The sequence below is a fragment of the Anthonomus grandis genome, chromosome 9 (genome assembly GCF_022605725.1).
Source record: "Anthonomus grandis grandis chromosome 9, icAntGran1.3, whole genome shotgun sequence".
Lineage (NCBI taxonomy): Eukaryota > Metazoa > Arthropoda > Insecta > Coleoptera > Curculionidae > Anthonomus > Anthonomus grandis.
In genome coordinates, this window is record NC_065554.1 from 21,976,814 (window position 1) to 21,984,424 (window position 7,611).

Here is a 7,611-nt window from a genome sequence, read left to right on the forward strand (position 1 = left end):
ATTAAACTATATATATATATATTGAACTGAATTATTTCCTTGCTTCTGATAATTGGCAGGATTGGCGGATGACACAATGTGGCATAATTTGAAAAGTAGCTTCTTACACTACTAGCATTAAATAAAATTAAAAACAGCTTTGAGGAAACAGAAATTTAAAAAATGAAATAGAGTAAGACTTCAAAAAAATTCTAGGCCAATTTACCCAACTAAACTCTCTACTCCAGATATAAGGTGTTCTACTATTTGATACTTAAGAGTTACATGGTTTCGTAGAATCACTCCTTTTTCTTCTAAGAGAAAAATAAAATACTTCATTTACTGGTAAAACGCAATAGTAACAGTATTCCAGCCTTATTAACTAACCAACTCAACCTTGAAAGTGGAATCATTAACCAAAAAATAAAACACTATATAACCTAAAAATTGGTTCTTGTATTAGTATTACATTTTGCGCATGATCTGTACACCACAAATCTACCAAACTTAATTGGTTCTCCGTGACTTCCTTGGTTATGACTATGAATATCTCCTCTATCCAATAGCGATAATCCAATAGCTACTGGCGATGGTTTCCTATGTAAACCTGAAGATATTGGCGTTATAGTTTTTTGATTATCACCAAACCGATTAGACAAAAAATTCGGACTATTTCCAGACAAAAAGTTCTGAGTTGGACCATTTCCAACGACTGGATGATCATGGCGTTGGCTGTGAGTGGAGCCATCATTATTGGAAAGACTATTGTCGGAAGGTGAGTCACTTGGATAGTTGGAAATTCTTGTTGGATGTTTGTTGGGTGGCAGGTATTTGTAAGACGATCCATCATAATACTGAGCTGGTATACAAACGGCGGAGGTTGCAAGGAAGGCCTAAAATATGCATGTTATGTTTTAAACAAAACCTAGGAAAAATTACGCTATTAAAATTAATTTGATACAATAATTAAGTTGTACCCCTGCTTAAAACCAGTTAAATATCGCGTATATAAAATGAAATTGATACTTTAGTACTTATGTACCGAAACTATAAAGTGATGGTGTGTCACTTCGGCAATTTATTCAAGAATTCCACGGTTGATATACTAGCTATTATGCAAATTTAATATCTTCTTCAAAAACATCTGTTAATTTATTGGTTAGAAACCAATCAGGTGATTTAATAAAATTACTTGTATGTAAATGAATATTAGGATAATTTTTGCGGTCCGCTTCTTCTTATGTATTTTGGGTTTTTATTATCGTTACTGTATTGACTTTCGCCTTTTAAACCTGTTTTTCAGTCTATATTTAAAAAATTATTATAATTCTGTGAGGGAAATGAATGATCCACCCCCAGCTGCGGTGTGTCTCTACTATATCTTTTTTCTGAAGTTTTATCAACATTAGATGTTGTTGAGTAATAGTATTTTAAACCTATATTGAAAGATTTTTGTAGCAAAACAAAAAAAAATTAAAAAATAGGTGAAATCGAAAAAACTTTACAGTGCCATAAAAATTATTTGAGAAATTCATGAAAAAATAGACATAAATAAAAGAGAAATTCAAAATTGTAATAATACAAAGAAGTTCGTTAGATTACAATACAAAAAAAAATACCAAAGGGTTAAACAAATTATAATAGTTAATTCAGGGTATATAATAATATTTTTTATATATTTAAAAATGATAATTGCATAAAAAGGTAAGTAGGTATGCAAAATTTAAAAAAAAAAACAATAATTTTTCAACAATAAAGTTCAACAATAGGTTTTCAACAATAAAGGTCATGGTTCAAATAGTAAATTATAAATAAACTTATACATATTTTTCATTAATTTTTAGAAAAGTATTTAATTTTCTGATAGAATAAAATGTATATTTCAAAGTAAAAGACTGAAAAAGCAAGAATAAATATTTTTTCCATAAAAGACTTACATAGAGATATATATAAGATAAATTACGAAGGTTAAAACAAAGTATAAAGCAAAAATTAGAAAATTTTAACCTATAAGCGAAAGGATAGAAAAGCAGATCACAAGAAAATGTTTAAGTGCTATTGAAAATTTTTTGAAACTACCCGCTCGATCAAAGTAAAAAAAAATAACTAGTTTAAAAATGATTTTACAATTAAATTATGAAAAACTAGGGAAAAAACTTAATTAATAAACTAAAGTACTAACGAGTTTAAACTTTTGATTTCAAATGCAAAGATGGCTTATTTGAAACCAAGTTAAATAAAAAAATCATAAAAAATAATTGTTATATATGAGACCATAAAAAAATAAAACAAAAACAGTATAAAAATTAAATGCGTAAACGACAAGAAAAATGTCGAGATATTTTATAGTATTTATTTTCTCTGCATGGCTCATTTTAAGGAAAAGCTTATTTAAGTAATAATAAATATTACTAATAACATTCTGTTAAAATATTAAGAAGCTGAATAACAAAAAAACCGCTAAAATTATAACAGAAAACTAAGAAATTATAATATTTTTAGAATATTGTGACATTATTTGTGAAAATAATATTATAAAAGGATGACACTATAAAATATAATAAAGTATTTATAAGTACTATACAGAGTGGCTATTTAAAAATGAAACAACCAATTTTAGGCATGCGAGATTTAGTTAAAATCTGTCGATTTTTAATTTAAGGGATAAACACAGTTTGACCTTTCTTTCTAGGTTTATATTATTAGGGGTTTCTCATCCATGCTACGCAGATGTTGAGAGCAAATTGAGAGGTAGTTCCATTTATCGAGATACAAAAATATTATTGTGTTAAAATTCATTTCAATTATTGACCAACAAAAGGGTTTTTAATGTGAACGTATACGCCAATTCTCTAACGAATGCTATACCTTATTTTAAAGGCATTCTTATCCCTGGATGCTTACCAAAAACACCTAACCGGTTTTAAGATAAGAGTTTTATTCCTTTGGCCTTCAATTATTGTGATTAGTTCATATTCTTTGACCGCGGAAATTAGTAAATCATAATTAATTTCATTGCAAAGGGTATTCCAATAAGAGGTTTTGAATAAAAGTTTAATGCAATTTCAAAAATAGAGCGCTATATAGTCGAACAACGTGTTTACATTATTAAAAAATATTTTCAAAATGGGTGTTTAGTGCAAGCTACATATCGGCGTATTCGTGATTGCTTTGGTGGACGCAATCGTTCCTCAGAAGTATTCGCAAAAATTCAAAACCACCGAAACTCTTGAAAGACGTTTCCAAAATTTTGGTGTTAACAAAACTTCAACATGGCGGATTAAAAAAAAAAATTAGGTCTACACCCTTACAAAATTCGTCGCATCAATGAAAATCCATAAGAAGACAATGCATGCCCAAAATTTCATAGTTTGGTGCGGTTTTTGGGTTGGAGGTATTTTTTTGAAAATGAAGACAAACAGGATATTACAGTACAATAAAGAGCGATACTAAACGATGAGATAATAGACATACATTTAGAGAATATGTGGTTTTAATAAGATGGTGCTACATACCATAGAGCACGAGACAAATTGAATCTGCGTACACGGTTTGAAGGGAGGATGATCTGAAGGAATGGGGACGTCAATTGGCCAGCAAGATCCTGTGATTTGACGCCATTGGATTATTTTTGTGAAACTATATAAAAAGCAAAGCGTACGAAAACAATCTCCAAGCCGTTCAACGACTTAAAGAAGAAATTAGAAAAATAAGTTCAGAAATGTGTTTAAAAGTAATGGAAATGGAAAACTAAATTGGTAAATTGGTAATTGGTAAATGAATAAATGGAAAATTCAACAAAAGAAATGTCTGCTGCCGAAGAACTCGCTGCTGATTCTGCTGCCGAAGTGTTGAACATTTGGCAAATATTGTGTTCCACGTGATTAAATACATTGTCCAACAATCAATATCATAATTAACATTCGAAAGTATATTTTTAAGTTGAGAAACAAAAAACGTTAAATGAAAAATGCCGTAATAAATGAAACTACAGAACTTGTGATTTAGGCCATATTGTTTAAGAATCCTCAGTGAGCACAAGATTTGGTACTTAGAGAAGTAACATTCAAGATAATAAGAAAACAGAAATGTCATCCTTAGAAAACACATGTGGTGCAAGAACTAAACGAAGCTAACTTAGATATGCGATTAGCTTTGCATAAATGAACAAGCAATAAATGATTAGCACTATCTTTATAATGTATGTATTTCTGACGAAATTATTTTTTTCCTAAATAATACAGTTAATCCTCACAACTATCGTTAGCGTTTCGATTCAAATCCCAGAATATTTTATTTAGTGAACACACAATAACTCGAGAAACTGAATATTTGGTCTGGCAAACGATGCGCCAATTTACACTGACTGCTTGTCAGTATTCGGATCACACGTTTTCAGTAGATTGGAAGAACGTGACCTCCACGTTCTCCGGATCTATCTCTCGTAGATTCTTTATGTGGCTTTATGGATAATTGAAAAAAGTCATCAAATTTCCCTACAAATACTTTAAAATGTTCCAAAGCGGTTTGGACAAAAATTCTACTATTGCATGGAAGTCCAGGATCAGAATTTCTAGTATTTACTTGACTAAATGGTAAGCATTTGAAGAAAATTAAAATTGTTAAAAGACTACTAGTAAGAAAATTAGAAATAAAATTATATTAATATTTAGGGATTAAAGAATTAAAGAGAATGCTTACAGACATATATTTCATATGAAAACGTTTAATACCTATTTCAAAATTTAAATAAAAAAAAATTAAGGGTAGACGAATTCTACTGACCGCTTCTTTAAATAAACTAATAAAAATAAATAAAATATTATGTTTCAGTAAATTAGAGTGACAAAAAAATAAGCAAATTTAAATTATAGATTCAGGAATAAATTAAAAGTAAAACACAAGACAAAAAAATAAAAATGCGGATAAAACAACTTTGAAAAGCCTAAAATCATTAAGAAAATTCAATAAAAAAGAAACAAATAAGCACTATCACTAGTACAAGTTACGTCAAAAATGATTGTTATATTTAAAATTAAATTATGAAAAAATTATGAAAAATTAACAGCTGGTTATTTTTAGTTGTGTTTTATGTAGGTTTCAAAAAAAGTATATAAAGATAATTGAACTAAACAGCAAGCAAAAAATATAAATTTTATGCTAATTACATTAATGTGTCTACAAAAGTATGATAAACCTACCAAAAATATCCACATATTAAAGCAACGTAGAAGCAAACTCCTAAAACTGTAGCCACCAACTGAAAAATCTAAGCGAGTCCCCAGATCTTATATAGACCCGAAAATTTCATAGACTTGAAGACGCGTCAACGAACAAGTTTCATGGTAAAAGAGCCAAAAAAAAAACCATATGCCGTCTTGTTTTAGGCGAATATTCATATTCATTTTAAGAAACATATATCGTCATTAAATTATAAATTAGCATAATTGGGTTTTATTGATGATATAAAAAAAGACCCATGAATGACCCTCCGTAACTGTTCCTTTGATGATTTCTTGAGTGGCTACCCAGTAACCGTTTAAATGTTGGCATAATTTGAGACTCCTGCCAAAGAAACTAGAAGTATGAACTAAATTTTTTTAAGCTGCTATACAGCCAGTAATACGACAATTTTTATAATTATATTCTAATTTTAAAATCGGCTTGTCATAAATTATCTTTATGACACTATAAATTTTACTTAAGCTGGTGAACGGACCAAGAGATGTTCGTTCGTTCATTCATGTTCAAGGCTCTTGTGGTTTTCACATACTTTTTTTTTATATTTTTAGAAAGGCCTTATTTATATATATATATATAATTTTAACATAAAATAGTAAATACAGTGGTGTAACAAATAGATTTTGTATGTTTTTTTATGGCTTTGCACTTAATGCATTCAGCTACTTCTTAATCTAATCTATGTGCGTGTTGTATGCTATAGAGTACACTAATATCTACTCTATTTGAGGGAATTTATACATAACCATACTTTTTACGCCTAGTTATGAATCAAGATGACTTAGATAAACACAACACTGGACCGATCAGAAAGGTAAAGCTTGCTACACAAGGTAAAACATATAGAACGCAATTAAAGCTCTCGCTTCTTCATTTGTAAAAAATTGAATAATACATGGTTAATTCTACTGTCTTTCTTTAATATATTAACTAAATTACATGCATTACATGAATTACTTGGTTCATAAAAGTGGATGCTCGTTGGTTTGACTGTTATCCAAAGAGCCAGTAGTTTAGGTCGTCAACAGTAGTAGTATCATTGCACATTATACAATATAGATTTTCAAGTACCTTTATCTTATATAAGAGATAAATTAGATTGCCATGACCACAGATAAATTGAATGAACGTGAAGTAAATACTTACTTTAATAAGTCCAAAATCTGAAAATCTAGTTACAATATTCTTATAAAATTATTAATAAGATACTTGCCTAAATATTCTGTACAAATATTGTTCAGGATCCAGAATGAGTGCCTGGAATAATCTTCTAATTCTTAAGTTAAACTTAATAAAATAAGAGACAATTAAAACAACATGATAAATCAATAATAAAAATTAATATACCATGGATATGGAATGCAAATAAATAGAATGCAATGGAATGCATGTGTTATATGTGCCATTGAAAATATAGAAAGTAACAACAGGAAGGAAAACAAATAAAATTGAAATAAAGTACAATCGAAACGCAATACAATCGAAGATAATCAATGTAAATCATACGTCATCCAGACTGTAGTAGGGTTTGTCACTCAGCAATTTTTTTAAGTTGGTCCTAAATCTGCCCAGTGATGGCAAGGAAGTTTATCATAGATATATGTATATATATTTGATTATGTTGTTTAATGCCTTTAAATAGGAAATTAAGTCTGTAAATATAAAATAGTGTCTGGATACTGGATGCTGAGTTATAAAGGGCATCAAGAATAGCATAAGCATCGGCAGTAAAAGTAGAGCTGCGTGATTTTCCCAACGGATACTTACAGCTCCTTGGTGCTGGTACCGGATCTCTTTAACTATATAAGGATATACCGACAAGGGTTGTTCTTTAGTTTCTGCCAGAAGTGCCTAGGTAGGTATCGTAGAAAAAGCTCCAGTTATAATTCTCAATGCCTTATGTTGCAGACGATCCTTCTTTAAAAGTCTTATCTCCATTACTGGCCCATACAGAATGGGTCCAAAATCCATCAAAGCTCTTACGTATGTGACTTTATAAGACATTAAAGATACTTTGGGATCCATTACCTAATGGCGCCTTCAAGTAAACATTAAGAGATTAAGACTTTTCTCAGCCTTAGCTATAAAACCATTGATATGCTGTTCCCATGTTATTTTTTGAACCAATATATTACCAAGGTATTTAAAGACGCTTTTTCAAGGACTGATCAAATTTTCAAACTCATACATTTTTACGATGTTCAACTATAATCGCCTCGTAAAATTGAAATTTCTGACTTCGATCACGTCAATTTTAAACCAATATTGTCAAAATTATTTTTAATGCAGTGCTTAAACAATAAGATTTTTTATGTAAAAAAGGCTTTTTGTACTATTCTTTTGTATCCCCTTCCCTCTAATCTATTTCTGACCCAAAAGAAGATGGAAGAG

At 29.6% G+C, this 7,611-nt stretch overlaps 1 long non-coding RNA gene across 1 annotated transcript; it reads right to left on the bottom strand.

Moving 5' to 3' along the window:
* Positions 1–415: 415 nt before the first annotated feature.
* LOC126740615 (uncharacterized) lies at positions 416–5,314 on the bottom strand. The gene is made up of 2 exons (XR_007661954.1): positions 5,181–5,314; positions 416–872 (listed from the first exon to the last, which is right to left on the bottom strand). It is a non-coding gene; the product is annotated as an uncharacterized LOC126740615 (long non-coding RNA).
* Between the last annotated feature and the right edge of the window lie 2,297 nt (positions 5,315–7,611).